The sequence below is a fragment of the Lycorma delicatula genome, chromosome 1, assembly GCF_047948215.1.
Source record: "Lycorma delicatula isolate Av1 chromosome 1, ASM4794821v1, whole genome shotgun sequence".
Taxonomy (NCBI): Eukaryota; Metazoa; Arthropoda; class Insecta; order Hemiptera; family Fulgoridae; genus Lycorma; species Lycorma delicatula.
In genome coordinates, this window is record NC_134455.1 from 343,049,138 (window position 1) to 343,066,842 (window position 17,705).

The following is a 17,705-nucleotide window of genomic DNA, read 5'->3' on the forward strand; positions in this document are numbered from 1 at the left end:
AGAAAAAGTATAGGAATTATTATAATGAGATATTTAGAAAAATTCTTACAATTTAAGCAATAAATCATCAAGTGGTAATATTGTATTAATCATTATTTCACAAATAATGCAAACTGTAATTTACATAATGTTATACAAGACATTAATGAATTCTATAGATGTAGGCCAAGTGATGCATTCATTACAGTGCTAAACTGCCCAGAATTTACTAGTTGAGAACAATAAGTTGTAAATATACAACTTATTCTCAACAATAACAACGAGATTCCAAACACCTTTTAATCAGTCTTTATTTATAACTATGGATCTCTTTGGCATTAAAAACATATTAAACGGGTAACTATAATCAAAATAAAAAAATTGACCCGAATTGTCCTAAAAAAACAATTTTATTTAAAATAATAAAATATTTTATTTTTCTTATAATTTACAAAAACTTTGTTTAGTAAACATATTGTATAACTTGAAAAACTTAATTAGTTACAAACATTTTAGTTATTCTAGTTCAAATATTTTCTCTGTCATGTGTCAAATAAAACAAAACATATTTAAACAATTTATTAATTAAAATTAAAATGACATTTCTATTAAGAAAAATCATCTGCAAACAAAGGGTGATAATACTCATATCTGAATGTAGGATTCTATTCAACCTTACATAGTGTAATCTTATTCATTAATTATATACTAAAAATAAAATTTTCAATAAACTATTAAATGTATTAGGATAATTTTTAAAAAAATTACTAATATATTAAAAAATAATACTCATTATATAAAAAAAGAAGACTACTATAAAAAAAAAGGAATCGATTTCTATATTTGTCAAATTAACAAATTTTTAAATGGAGGAATGGAGTGGTTCTGTTAAACAAACCTAGTTCTGAAAATAAAAATGTTTTTCTATACAAAGACTTGTCGGGATGAGAGATGCCAACCATTTTCCACTTTTTAGTTAGAGCTCTATTATTCCGTCAACAAAATCCCCTTCATTCTTACTCATTATGAAAAACATAATAAATACTGTTGAATAGAAATCACATTAACTTTTGAATTCACACAAAATACCTGTTATAAAGATTGTGCTGCATTTTATGGCCTTTAATATACGAAATAACAATTTTTTCTGGTAGACAAACTTTTTTATAAAAATTCAAAAACAATTTTTGCCAAAAGGTGGCAAGGAGTAAAAAATAAAATAAATTAAATTTTCACTATATACTTTTATAATTTGGGACTTACTGTGTTGATAAGTATTAAAATCTAATCAAAATCATTGGAACAATTTTTAGGGTTAGATTTTGAAAAATGTTACTGTAGTTTAAAACCAACATTTTGGGTTTGATATTGAAAGGATTGAAATGACACATAGATATTTTTAGTGAAATATTTTCAGTTCTACAAGTGGTAAAATCCTGTGGACCAAACTCAGGCATAAAAAAAGACTTAAAAACAACTTTTTATTATTACCTGACACTTGAATACCTGATTAGTATTTCATCCAGAGTTACTAGTGAACTTATTTTATAAGACTGATGAAAGACCACATAAACCAACATCAGAATAAACCAACTCACTTAAATATATCCATAAAAAGTAACATACACATATACACACATGTATATGTAAGGTGAGATTTCCCTTGAGAAAAAAGTGGTAGATCTATTTTTCTTGGGTTGGTATATTTCATTAAGTAACTGTGAGTGCAGGAATTAGATTACTTACAAATTATAATATTTTTTATTAAAAAACAGTAGGATAAAATGCCACTGTTCACTCTTTCATGGATGAAGTAGAGGAACCCTTTGTTTAACAATGGTTGTGGTAACTTATGTTAGCCTTCTTTGCTAACATTAATAATATTTATTATTGTTATTAATATTCCTAATATGTGCATTGCTATCTGTTCAACTAGTGAAGAATAAGCAACCCCCCCCCCCCACAGCCAATAAGATGAGGATGCTATATGACTTGTAATTGAAGTGTAGTCTTGCAAAGACTCAAGCCAACCATTCATTAGAAATGTGGTTAATTAAACTCTAACAACCAAAGTACACCAGTATCCATTGTGTGGTATTTAAATCCCATATAAAAGCAACCAACTTTTATTAGAATTTGAACCTGCAAAATTTCGACTTTGAAAATCAGCTGTTAAACAAGTTATTTGCAATGACAAGTTTACCGCTGGTGCAGCCCAGTAGGCTATAAATAATATGTGAGGAAAAAATAAAAGTAAAAAGTGTTGGTTATAATGTAAAGAATTATTTCTTAAACATACCAACTCTCCAGTCTGTTGAACTTACAAAGTTATTAATGGCGTCATCATAAAATTTGTACAGTACACTTACATAAAAAAATCAATCCAGAATTAACATTTATGGGAAATTTTGTAAATATTTAGAAATTTCAAAGTAAGCATGTATTTAACAAAATTAGTTTTCCCATATGAAAGTACAATATCATTTCTGATAGATAAATATATAATTTTTTTTTTCATCTTTTATGATTGCGTAAGATCACTTGAGTCAGTTCATTATCCAAGTCTGTTTGAAGGGACTGTTTAGGTCTTGCGGTCCTCTCAGTACTTTTTCATATGTTTCAATCTCTGTGCCCTCTCTGGTGTTGAAAATGTTCATGTTGTATTTTCTTTCTTGTGAGTCTGAAGCGAGTGTTTTTGTCCTTGATTCTTTTGTTTAATTTTATCTTGTCTGTGGTATCTTCTGGTTTAAGGCCAATTTTCCTCAGATCCTCTCTTATTTCTCTGATCCATCTCTATCCCGTCTTGGTGTTTTTCAAGTTGAGATTGTACTGTACTAGCTGTTTCAGAAGCCTCAAATCTTGCATCCTCATGGGGTGTCCAAAGAATCCTAGTCTCCTCTTATGCATGTTATCAGTGAAGGGTTCTAACAATTTGTACATGACTTTGTTGGACACAATCCACTACTGCCCGTCTTTCTGGCACTTTTTGTTGATGCAGATTCTTCCAATTTCTGGAGTCTGTTGGTCTTTAATTGATAGTTCAGGTGAAAGAGTGTTTCTGCTGTATATGTGGCTTCCAGTTTTATAACTCTGTTGTAGTGTTTTATTTTTGCATTTATAGGTAGAAATTTTTTACTGTAGGTGCACCAGGTTAATTTTTGTGCTTTAGCTATTTTTTTGTTGTACTTGTTTGAATTGAGGTTTTTTTATTTAGGTTGTTTGTTATTATTTCTCTAAATTGAGTTTATATTTTTTTGGGAGGGAACGTTTTTGTGTTATCATTGCCTGAGCCAAAATATTAACAGAAAAGCCCTTTCTCACAAATTAAAAAATATTAATAAAAAATGGGTTAAAACTAAGATAATAATAAGATTAAAACTAAAATAATAAAATAAACGTAACTATTAGGATAAAATATGTAACACGAATAACAAAATAAAAAAAAATTTATGGTTGGTTATCATTAAATCTTATGAAGTATACTGATTCTTCTTAGAAGTAATAATACCTGATTTAGTACACTCTTATCATTTCATAGAATGTGATGAATGTCCTTCGGTTATTTAAATTTATGATGCGAGACTGCATAACATATGCAGTTCACAAAGATATGGCGCACAGTCAAGCGGCAGTTGTATCATACGTACAGTGGTGTGTTTTCTGCTGACATCAGATATCATTGAGTAGGTCTGGTATGTTCTAATCGCAATCGGCACACGACCACTTCCTCTCAGTGAATTTTTCTGCATGAAGAGTGCCATAGTAATGCCATATTTTTTATGTATCGCAGATTATTATCCACTGCAACAGTCCAGTCACCTTACCACCTTCTTTGAAAAGTATGTTTAATGGAATAAAATTTTAGTAGTAACTAGAGTGGTGAAAGGCAATAGGCTACATGTAACTTTAGCAGCGGAATCTGCACGTTCATTACCCAGCATTCCAACATGGCTAGGGATCCAGGAGAAATTCACTCGTGTGTTTTGAAAATTCAACTTGGTAAATGAATTATGAATTTTGGTGACAATAGGATGTCTAGAATACAAATCTTGTAAAGATTGGAGTGCACTACACAAATTGCTACAGATAAGAATGTGATGACTTATGATATTCAAAGCCATATTGATGGTATACAGTTCAGCATTGTATATACTTGTAACACCAGGTAAATCAAGCACATAGGTTCTGCTATTTACAAAAAAAGCACGTCTAATGGTATCTTGCTTCAACCCATCTGTGTATAATATTGCGCAATTTGTGAGTAATTTGTGAGTACTACTGCGTTTATCGTTAGTAGAAAATGGTTTGCTGCAAGACAAGAGGAGTTGTTAATTTTTTATTATATATAGTGAGGTCACAGTTAAAATTTATGGGCGTCTAATCTCCATGGAGGATATGAACAAGGATATGCTGGGAAAATAAAATGTGTGTCAAAATTTAAAAGATTCATTAAATGCTGGGTATGAACACCCACTGGTGCTACACAGGATTATCATAAAAGAATGGTGTGGTTTCAGTAATTCATAAGAAGATTGTAGGGAAATTTCTAGGTGTTTTATTGGTATCCCTGAAAGAAGAAACTGGATCAGTTAAGAAACAGAAATCAACCAGCAGACCAAGTGTACCAGACGAAATGGTTGAACTAATTAGACAATCGGCAATTAGAAATCTTGGGAAGTCCATCTCCCGTCGAATCATCGAATTAGGTATTCCAAAATCAACAGTTCACGAAGTTTTACATAAAAAACTGAAATTACACGCTTATAAAATCCAGATACTGCAGGAATTGAAACCCGATGATGGTGTAAAACGTTACAATTTCGCTGTTGAAATGTTGGACAAAATAAGTGAAAACGAATCATTTTTAGATGATATAATTTTTACAGACGAAGCTACATTCCATGTGAATGGATGTGTTAACAGACACAATTCACTAATATGGGGCTCTGAAAACCCACACGCAATTATTGAGAAACAACGCGATTTGTCTAAAGTTAATGTTTGGTGTGGTGTGATGAAAAATCGTGTAATAGGGCCTTTCTTCTTTGCTGAAAAAACAATTAATGGAGCTGTGTATCTTGACATGTTAACCAATTATTGCTTACTTCAGCTGGATGAACTCGAAAATATTCATCAACTTCATTTCCAACAAGATGGTGCTCCCCCGCACTTCAATGCATTGGTCATGGACGCTTTGAACGAAAAATTTGTAGAATGATGGATAGGCTGGCAAGGACCCATACTTTCACCTCCAAGGAGTCCAGACCTGACACCTTGCGACTTTTTCTTGTGGGGGTACATCAAAAGCGTTGTTTATACACAAAAAATTCGCGACCTAAACCACTTAAAAAACAGAATTAATGAAGCAATGACAACCATTAACGAAGAAATGTTAACCAATGTTTGGAGAGAAGTTGAGTATCGTTTAGAATTTGTCGAGTGACTAAGGGCGCACGTATTGAAATTTATTAATTATGTAAAAAAATGTTTCAGACGACAAATTTGAAAAATAAAAAACATAAACTGTAAGTAATTCTGTTTTAGATGTAAGTAATTCTGTTTTAGACGTGGATGGTTCTCATGTCATTGGAAATGAGGGTTTATGCATGAGGGTTTGCTTTATGAACCAGGGGATTTGGTTTTCCTTTAAGACAGGCAGAGTAAGATGCTAGTAGCTGGTCTCATCTATCCCAAAGTGATGGTTCATCACAATTAAAAAGTATGCTTACGACAGGGCTTGATCTAAGTGTACCAGTGGCAAGATGAAGAATGTATTTTCTACATTTCCACGATGAGAATCTTGTGTTGATCAATTAATTTGGTTATTACTTTAGTTTACCAGTCTACATGAGTGAGTTTACATTTTGTGTTGAAATGTATGTGATTTGCTTTGGTTTGGTTTTGGATTTTGTATTGTTTTTCTTCATATGTGCGATATTAGGGCATTCCAATGCTTCTGATCACATGTTACCTTCTAATTGGCAGCCCACCATATCCAAGTGCTGCCTTCTCTAAACTCTGGCGTAGCTTGATTCAGTGCCAGTGGAGCAGTCCTTAAAAAATCTTTCATGATTGACTATCTAGGGGTCACCTGTGGTGGGACTAGATTCCAAGTAACAACTCTGAATGAGATCTAATGACTTGACAGCACGGTATGATTTAATAATAAATAAAGTTGTGAAGTTTGTTTAGATTCAGTTCACTGCACAGATTTCTCCTATTTGTTCCAGATATATCCAGGACCATCTCATGGAGGCTCGATCCGCCCAAACACCATTAGAGAGAGAGAGAGAGATTTTGTATAATCTTTTGATTTTTCCCTGAAATATACTGTACAACCAGACTCAACCAAAAAGAAATATGTTTGAAGTTTTAATACTAAAGGTACAAAAAAAAAGTGAAAAGATTAGAAAATATTAAAATAGAGAAATTCATCCAAGAGCTAAAAGAACTTCACAGATTAAGAATAATTCATATTATGTTTATATATTATTATTGATTTAATTTATGTTATATTTTATTATGATTTAATTTATTATGTTTATATTATGTTCATATTATTATTGATAGCACAAATGGTATTGAAATCTCAAACTTTAGCTGTGGAAAAGGGAAGGTTTTTCACTGTAGGATCTATGAGAATGTTTCACAAAATGATAAAATTGTAATATGAGTGAATTCTGAACTACTGGGGAAAGAAGTGATTATCTACATTGCTTCTCAGTCAGTTTCAATTAATGTTTGTTATTCCAATAATGCATGGTTTTTCATAACAAAAAAGCATCGAGTTGCAGCTAAATACACCATATCATAATTTTGTTAATAGTAAAGATCATACAGAGGATAATATTAGGGTTTAAATTTATTTAATATCGCTTAACTTAGACTTAACAGTAATAAAATGAAACAGTAACTCTTACAGTTTTTTCCCCACTAATGTTAAGTGTGAGAACCTCTCATCACACAACTGATAGGAGTTTGTCTAATATAACCAGCATGTCTGGAGTAACAAAAGCGACAATTGCTTCAATCCTGTGCCCCAAATTGGGTAGATCAGTAGATAGCAAAGGTATATACATAAGATCCTTTATAAAATCCCAAAGGAAAAATCATGTGGGGTCAGGTCGGGTGACTTTGGAAGCCACTCAAAACAAGCTCTATCATTGGGTATGGTAGACCATCTAGCAGTTGGGTGAAATGTCATTCAACGATCCTATACAGAGTTATGCCAGTGAGGAGGCTCACCACCTTGTTGCCAAACAAAATTCTCTGGTCCATCTTGCAGTTGAGAAAAGAGCAATGTATCCAGCATATCCAAATAAGCAACTCGTTTTACGCTTGTTTAGGAGAAAAATAATGGCTCATAAACTTTCCATCAGGATATTGTACAGATAATATTTAATTTTGGAAAATTCATTTTTCTTTGTAAGAATTCATGGGGATTTTCTGACCTCCAGATATGGACATTAAGCATGTTGACTTTCCCACTAAGATGAAATGTGATTCATCTCTAAACACAATATGATCAAGAAAGTTGTCATCTTCAGGCTCCAAAATTTCAAATGCGAAGTCGGCACCTATTGCAAAGTCAGTAGGTAGGCTTCAAAGCATGTAACATTTATAAATTGTACAGACGCATATGTATGCATTTCCTTAAAATATTCCAATACTGGCATTGCAAATTTGTACCTGGCCTTCCTAACAAATTTTTTAGATCTTTGCAAGAAAGACTACCTGACACATTCAGTATTTTCTTCAGACATGCTTGGTCGTCCCCTATTCTTTCCTTTATATAGGCATCTGGATTATGCCATTGAAGAATATTATTGTCAGTTGGAGGTTCACAAACAAACTTTCTACAGAACACATGTTAAACTGTAACTACAGACTCACATTTAGCAAACTGCAAAACACAAAAGGCTTTTTGTTCAGGAGTCATCTTTGCTAGTACAATGTCAAGCAGAAAATGGGAATCAATTTATAGTCACCACATAACTAAAATTTTCTTTTTTGCTATTTAATTCTAGCCTTAAATCATTACTGTGCAACTCATACAAGAATAATTTATTGTTTTTTTGTACATCCAGTGTATGAACTATAGTTACATCCTACAAAATATACATGTATACCTGTACACTTACTTAATATACATGTATACCTGTATACTTTAACCAAATCTTCCAGTAAGCTACTTCTCACAGCAAAGTTTGAAGTAATTTATTGGTTTTTTGTTAGAATAATAAGATTGTGTTTTCATTTATTATTATGATGAGAGATGAGTCTTGGGAAAGATCCAGATCTGGAATATTTATTTTTCTGCTAAGAAATGGAAGGAACCTGTATAAAGAAGATGCTATTTTATCAACTGATAACATGATAAAGGCTGCAGAATTCTAAAAGTGAAAGATTTAATGAAGTTTTACAAATCAATATTTTTGCAATATCTTATCATGAATTAGAATAGGTCACTATCTCACAAAATATTTATTGTATTCACCAACAAATAAAATATCTTCTTTGAAGGATTTCAATACTTCATGTGAAAGAAAGTAAAAGCAAGGAAGTAATAAAATCTCCAGTCAATCATATTTAATATTCTTTCTTCACAAATATCAACATCTGATGGTCTCTATTAGTATTTTTATTAATTATTTAATTCCGTCATACTATTTTAGTATAACCACAAGTCGGTGGAAAAAAATGACTGGAATATTTTGCATTGATAATTTTAACATTATTTCATTATTAAACACCTTTTTCATTAAAATAATATTTTAAATTTACTATCACTTTCTTTTGTATTCTTTTTAAAAATATTCTCCATAAGAGTATTATTGATTACTGGTTTTATGTTCATACAATTTCAAATATGAATTTTAATAGTTTTGTTATAATATTTTGTAATATGTTCTACAGTACAGAGCTAGAACATAAAAATTTTAGATTTATAATGATGATTATGAAACACGAATTATGGCAGGAAATGTTGGGCATGCTTTTTTCAGTTGGAATCACCTCATACCATCCATTTCTCATAAAGGTAGACGATAAAGAACCATTTATTGACAGACCATGGAAAATTCAATAATTGTACAGTGAAGATTATACAGAGGTAATAGTTAACAACATGTAGGCTAAGTGGGGTGATGCCATCTGTTTTATTTTGGTACGTTCACACCGAGAGGATTTTCAAAATAAATTGCATTTGTATGTGTCTGTGGGAGAATGCATGCTGCTAGAAACAATGTTTCTTTCAGTATAATATTTTTCATTATTTAAAAAAATATTTTTAAAAAACTTTTTTCTTTTTTTTAATTTCAGTTTTCCTTAATGTGTTTAATGTGTGTATGTGATTTAATTTGTTATTCTTACGATTTTAATTTATCTTGTGTTAAATTACAAAAATGAGTGACTAAATAATAAACACAGTACACACACACTTTTATATAGGATACAGTTATCCTTATTAAGTAATATACAACTTACCGGGTAATTATAAGAAACTGTGGTAACTATTTTGATGTACTCTAACCTTTTTTCACAATATGCATAAGTTGTCAGCAGTTGTGTCATTAAATTACAGACATCTCCAAACAAAGGAAATATTTTCTGTTCAATAATCAAATAATAATTTTCTTTTCGAAGTATCGCTTATTTTGTAAAGAATGATAACAAAAGCACGTGTTGAAAAACGAGATGTTACTAAACGGCATGCAATTTTTATTCTTTTTCTTTTTTATATGGTACATGATGTTACAAACTTCACTTTTATGAGATCGATGAAAGTATATTAACAAGTTAAAAACGTGTGCATGAACAACACAGAACGTGCAGTAACTAAATGCAGTTATTTATTCGAATTTTTAATTAATATTTACATAAAAAATCCACCTCCATTATTCGGATATATAATATTATTTCGTTTCAAAATGTTGCTACCGAATCTTGTCTCGCGATACCAAAAATTAAAGTAGATAAGTTTTGACGGTTGAAGCACAAATTCAAGGTCATTTGACGCCACTGGGTGAGGTGTGGCAACCCCCTCTACGAGAGAAAAATAAAAAATAATTACTTGACGAAGATCATCTGTCTATCTCTCTCACTCTCACACACAGGTCATTCGACGCCGCTGACTGAGGTATGGCATGTGTGAATCCCCCTGTAAATTATTATTACACTTACTTTTTTATTTAATATCTTGATGGTTACACTTTTAAACAGCACTGATGGTGTTCTTTCAAAGAATATTAATTAACGCTCTTTGACGATACAAGCACAATAATATTAAACTTTATCGACAGGCACTGTTTACGCTGTGAAAGCTAGATCACAATGGTGTAATATTGAGTAGGCTTTCAATAATGTAACGAAAAGGAAGTGTTGGTTAGAAATATAAAAATAACCTTCAACAAGGAATTATTTTTTATTTTTCTCACACAGGGGGGTTCACACATGCCAAACCTCAGTCAGCGGCGTCGAATGACCTGTGTGCGAGAGTGATAGAGATAGAGAGAATGACCTGTGTGTGAGAATGAGAGAGATAGAGCACAGCGGGGTTGCCACACCTCACCCAGTGGCGTCGAATGACCTTGAATTTGCGCTTCAACCGGCGTAGTTTATCTACTAATTATGACTAAAATTCAGTCATATTATTTTATAAAATCCATTTCTTTCCCAAAATAACGCCCTGGTTATTTTAAAAATTGTCTTTTCGTTCCAGTACTCGTAAAAATTACAATTTTATATCAGTCGGTTTTCATTTTACAGTCATTTTAAAAAATGAATTTAAGTCAATTTTAAAAAATATCTATTCGACAACAGCGATTTTTTTCTACACGGTAAAAGACGGAAGGTATATATTATTTTATGCGGAAAATATTTACGGTTTTTACTGGAATAATTAAATTTTTTTTATGAAACCAGATTAATACGCCAATTTATATTGTGCGTACCGTACTAGAAGACTGAACTTCAGAATCGAATAGATCGTCATTTTAAACGTTGATTTTTATCTATTTTACAACTCCATCATACTTGCAGCATTTTAATTTATTTTTAAAATAATAACCATGTCGTTTCATAGATTGAAACATTTCATTTCTCTCGAAGTATGTATTATCGTGCAAATTTATATATAAGTTAAACAAAATCCTCGGTCAAGTAAAATCTTCACCGATTTAAAAATATTGCTTTGATAAAAAAAAATTGATTTTCAGAAAAGAAAATATCATTTATTTTCTGTTTATAATACCCTAAGGAAGATAAGTAACAATTTTACTTTCATGTTTCAAGCAGAAATAATTTTAGAATTAATATATTTTATTTTAGATTGACGAAGAAGGTGACTGAGTGGGAGCCAAACAGGTAGGAAAATCGGAAGGCAAAAGAGCAGATGGTGATAAGATGACACTCTTAAGACTGCAAGTCAGAAGTGGAAGTCTTTGCCCATTAAAAAAGGGATCTAGTTTCCAAAGTTAAATGATTTGTATATAATATTTATAATAGTTAAAAATGCTTTGAAAAAATAGAAGATGGTAATATAATTATTTTTAAACTAGAAAATGAAGAGTTGAGTTTTAGAATTCTTTTTATTTTTTATTGTGTAAACATTATTTTATTTTAACACTTTTGCAGTTATTTCATCATTGAGTCGGTTTAAAAATTTGTGTGGTTAATAATGGAAACAATAAAGGCTTTATTTATTTATAAATTAAAGTAATTGTGGTTTTTTACGATTTTTATTTATTTTTTGAGAAATGTATAGTAATTAAACTTGTAGAGCGTAACATAAATTAACGCTTTGTAACTATAGAGTAACGCTATTAGTATGCAAAAACTTCGTATTGTTATGTTTTGATTTTTGTTTTCAGTCTAATTAAATAATAGTACCTAGTTATTATTAACTGAAAATATCGATAGCGCTCTCGGGAAGAAAAGGTTTTGTTATTTTTCTTATAGTTTATCGAATTTCATTGTTTGATCGAAAAAATAAACTTTTTTATATCTCTACTCATTCATTATCTTTTAGTTCAAGAGATCCCGCATTAAAAATATTTTCAGATAAAAAATTATACCCTTTCTATGTAACAGATCAAAGTTTTAAAAATGTCGAATTTCTTTTAAATTTACATTCATAAATAGGGTTCAAACTTAAATTCTAGACTTTCTCAAACTACTCACAAAAACACAATGGGAAAGCAAAAAAGAAACTTCAGGTTATTGGTAAATTATCATAATATTTTCAAATGTTGCAATATTTACATATTGTGTGTGTGTGTGTGTGTGTGTGTGTGTGTGTGTGTGTGTGTGTGTGTGTGTGTATTCGTGTATGTGTGTGTGTGTGTGTGTTTATCATTTGTAACAGCTAATTCATCATCTTTATTTCAGTATATACCCTGAGTGAACTAAAATTTGGGGAGAGCTTGCGTGATTATGTTTGGGATTTGACGCCACTTTTTTTGAGATACATAAAAGAAGGAATTTAAGACCAAAATATTATCTGGTTTATGTTTAGATATTTCGATTACTCTAAGTAGCAGTAGTTATCATTTGTCTAAGTTTTATCCGTAACGTTTGTCAGATCACCGGAGATTAAAGTAATGAATTGCTTTCTGGTAAGTCTTTCAGATGTAAAACTATTTAAAGAATTATGCCGACGAATTTTTTCACTTTCATGGTCAGTATAAATATGATAGATATAGAATAATGGATTCCAAAAAAAGAAAGTAAATTAGAATGCCCTTTCAATAATCATACTTGTTTTCATAATCCAGTAGTAAGTTTTATATTCTAGAATAGACATGTGAGTATATTTCAGAACCGGAAACGTCGATTCCAAACCATCAGTTATAAAATCTTTTGTAACATACTGCGAACCAAAATCTCGAAGGCATCTAATAATTATTAAAAAAAATCATTGAATGATAAAAGATAACTGCATTATTAATAAAAATAAGATCTAAAAGTTCTTTTTGTAACTACATCCCAACCCCGTAGGGGAAGACAGCCAGCTTGTGTCGATTTCAGTCGCCATACATTCTCTCCGTCCTAGCCCTGAAAGGCTTTACCGGAGGTCGTCTTCAGACCCTCTAACTAATTACATCTCACGGTCACCAGCCAAGCCTCAGTCGGTATGCCACCGATGCAAATGCCTCGGAAGACATTTACATCAGTAAAAACTAATCATTCATCCAACTCCGTTGCTTTAGGCTTCCCTCGGAAATCTTCACTTTTCCTATCCCACAGTATCACCTTCTGAAGTAGCTAACCGAGTTCGCGGAAGCACGAACTTCGCGCCTAGCCCAATTACAATATAAACGCTTGTGACTGTAAATGCCTCAAACATCGACTAAGTAACGAGTCAAATGCAATGCCAAACTCACACCACTCAAAAGTTTGTTATACGTAACAACAAAATTCAGGCCGACCTACATTCCATCACCCACTACAAAATACACCAATTAACCGATTCAAGAAAAATGGACTTCAATCTGGTCCACAAGGAAGTCGAGGACAGACCTCTTACTCCCACCCAGCTCCATCTCAGAGTCCCGCGTAACATTTATTTCATCACACTCAAAGACCGCTCTCGGCAAGACTGTGCTACACCTTACGACTGCATGATAGTCCATGCAGCCGTAGTCGGTAGCACGGTCACCCCCCTGCTGATAGCGGCTTCACCACTCAACTTTAACAATTACTGTTCTAACCAAACTGACCGAGGCTCGGTGCCAATACGCCTACCTCCGATCAATCAAATGTGTCCGGCTGAAACCCTAGCCATCTGGGAACCTACTCCGTTTAAACACCTTCAGCTAACCTACGTAATGCAAGAAAACTGAGGAAACCAGACACTGTCGACCATTCTCCACGGACCTTCCAATTAACTTTGAGATCCAGAACGGAGTACGCTCTCAAGTTCCCTAACTACTGTGGTACGTTCATCCTCGTACCGAGTACAGACATAGAGGACATGGTCCACTCTGTCGTCAACCCCCACAATTCGGGCACAGGCCCGAATCTATTAAACGAAACCTAGCCAAACTTCCCCTAAAGGTACCGTACCCGTAAAGGAATTGTGTAATATACCGATTGGGGAAATCCACCTAACTGCATGTAAATCAGTCACAGTTGGGAATATACCATAAGTGTAGCGACCAGTAGGAGAGTCATCCCACCTGGCCTGCCAAGATGCAGAACCTTGGTCCTCAATCTCCCGCGTACATTCTGCAGTAAGATCATCCTTCTTGGAAATATAACGTTCTTTACGTTTAATGGCAAGAATATCTATCGGCTTAATGCCTGCAGTAACACAGACCGTCTCTTGCAAGACATTCTTGTAACCGCCAACAACAGCCAACAAAAGGAGTCGCTGGGCTTTCAAGACAAAGTTCCTATAACACCTAAAGACCATACGATGAGCCCAAACAGGCGCAACGTACAACATAATAGCCTCAGTGACACCCTTGTAAAGGATACGCATGGTACGGAAATTGAACCCTCAATCGGGATGGATAACTCCACAAATTCAAAAAAGGAATCAACGGCCTTTTTGGCAGCATGTTGAAGGTGGAATCGAAGATTCTCATAAAAAATTACACCCAAGTATTTCTGTACAGAAATATATCTGATAGGAAGGCCGGCCATTGAAACTCGCGCTCGATAAGAATTGGTCAGCCGCCTACCTTTCAATAACATCATCGTGGTTTTTTGCGGAATCAAAATCATCTTATGCTGGAGACTCCACAATCTGATAATATCACATGCATGAACAGCTCTAAATTCTATCCCATTCCGCGAGTCCCCCTTAATCAGCAATAGCCCGTCATCCGCATAAGGAATGATGTGGCAGCCACTAGGCATCCTCAACCGTAACATAGAATCGAACTCAATAACTCAAAGAAGGGGACTCAGTTCACTGCTTTGCGGGCATCCTTTGGACAGGGTCTTCCCTACTTCTGAGCCGCCATCACGAAGGGCAACAGTCCGATGGCTGAAATAACTTGAGAGAGTTTTTATTTCATTCCATGTACAACCATGCTTCTGCATTTCAAATAAGGCAGAGGGCCACCATAAGTTGTTAAAAGCCCCGGATATATCCAGAAAAATACCTAACACATACATACACTGGAGGAGTCAATATTCATTACTCTCAAAGCGTCCTCCGTGCTCTTGCCAGGCCGGAAGCCATATTGGCTGTCCATCAACAAATGCTCATAAGTTAACCTACTATTAATACGGAGATACAAAATTTTCTCAAAAACCTTACCAATCACAGGAAAGAGCGTCAAAGGCCGGTAAGAACTAATAGTGGAGTCCTTGTCACCACCTTTAAAAAGTAATATCAATCCCCATGCTTTCAAAAAGCCGGGAAATACCAGTAGAAAGCATCCTATTATAAACTCTAGTCAAAGGACCGAGAATCACAGGTAACGAGCGAACATGGAGTTTCACCGTAATGCAATCATACCCGAAGGCTTTGTGCTATGCTATATCACAGATCACCTGACGAACCTCCTTCTCGGTAATCTCAAGAGATTGTTCCTCAGTATGGAACCCTGCTATTTCCCGCCGGATACGTTGGTGATATAATGCTTTACAACCTCAGTGTCATCAGGAAGTAAATCATTCAATAAAATATGGGGGACAAGATCTTTGTCCATCACAATACGATCCTTAGTCGAAGGGGCCGACAATAGGACATTCTTTCTACTTTTATGCCCAAGAACTCTATATACAACAAACAAAATATAATTGGGGTATATACAACTCTATATACCCCAAAATTCTTTATTCTCTTGCTCCTGAAGAAAAAAGCGCCAGGAATTGCGCTTAGAGGACCTAATACAATGAAAGTATCTGGCCCTCTTCCTGCGATAATCAGCAAGTAGAGCCGCGCGCCGATTAGGATCGCCTTCACGTTGCGCGGCCCTCCTCAGTTGACACACAGATCGCTTCATCGGAGTCAAGCCCCGAGTTCACCACCTGCAATTCGTTCTCGGCCAGTGATACCAATACCGTTTCGGTTGTACCGAGATCGGGGCGGACTTCCGGACTATTGTGACCTCCTTAGGCTTGAGGCCAGGTCGTGAAATCCTTTCACAAATGTAGAAAAAGCTTCCCAAATAACTTCAGAGGGTAAAAATCCATCTCTCGTAGCCGCACTTGCATTCCTAGGGTTTGCCAGGTAACTCAACAAGTTATCCAATTCGGCATGAACCTCGTGGGCCAGCGAGGCAGAACTGCCAAGTCTGCCATAAGCCCGCTGGTATTCATCAACTATGGGATTAATCTCCACCCGGGTGGGCACCCCTACATCTGTCACCGAGCCATCATTCTGAGAGACCGAGGAGGTCGAAGGAAAAGGTTCCGGCCCCTTTTTCCGACCAGACTTCCTGCCTACTTCTTGAATATCTGTCATGGCCGGAGATACTCTGACCTAACAACGAATAAAAACTTCACTGTCTTCCTTCTACTTCAACTTTTGGGCAAGCCCAGAAACGTGACAACTACTTACAGCGAGCCACGCATAGCCCGAAATCTTCTTTATTCTCCTGTCACTCAATGTACCTCTTCACCGCTGCTGGATCAAATACGTGAAGTTCGTAAACTAACACGCAGTCATGGATTACGGCTCTCGTTCTTAAAAGAACGCAAACAGGATTAAGTGGGGCAACTCCTTTGCTTGTTACAAGGGTCTTACGACCAGAAGTCGTTGCCACTCTTTTGTCGCAATGAGGCGGGTACTCGAAAAAATCGTACACCTTGAAACTCCGAATCACTGTGAAAAGGAGGTGATTTTTTAAAAAATACATGGCGTAAAAAGGTTGCAGCAGCACTCAATCAGCAAAAATTCAGAAACTGGGGAAGGAACACATTCGACCACCAGTTCAAAACAGCACTGAAAAAGACTCAGTTACAACGCAGTAAACTCTGTTCGAATCAAGAGACCAGAGTTTGCTTTTTTGGAACTACACTCTGCGTACTTACACACTACAAGTTCTGTTTAGAACTCATTATGTAATAATACGCAGTGAACAGAAGGACGAACAAATAAGACCGCAAGTTCCGGCAATACATTTTGCTGCACTTTATTAAGTTCTTCCAGTATATAAATGAAAAACAAACTCATTACTGTTTTATTTTCAAACGTGATTCTCATACATCTGGTCCGGATTTGGTGTCTAGATACTTAGGAAAACACTTTCACCTTTATTTGGTTAATCATAATGTGACTCAAGTTGCGGTATTTCCCTTTGCATTCAATAGATATAGAGTGATTCAAAGAAACGGGAAATTTTGAAAGTTGTGTTGGTAGCCTTGGGCGATTGGTACCACTTGATAAGTGGCGCCAGCCTCTCTAACCTAACCTGCCATTTAGTTGTCATGGATCCTTGGAGTGGTGCGCAACGTGCATTTGCTATCAAAGCGTTTTACAAAAACAATGACAGTGTGGAGGGAGCGCGTAGAGAATTTCGCCGTCATTTTAATCTGAGACGGCACGACCGTGTTCCATCAGCACATGCAATTAAAACATGGATATATAATTTTGAGGACACTGGTTCGGCAATGAAAAAGAAACCTCCAAGCCGTGAGCGAACCGTCCGTACACCACAGAATGTTCAAGCTTTACAAGATGCTGTCACACGAAGTCCACATCGGTCAATCCGTCGTCTCTCAGCATCTTTACAATTGCATAGTTCAAGTGTTCGAAGAATGTTAGTGAA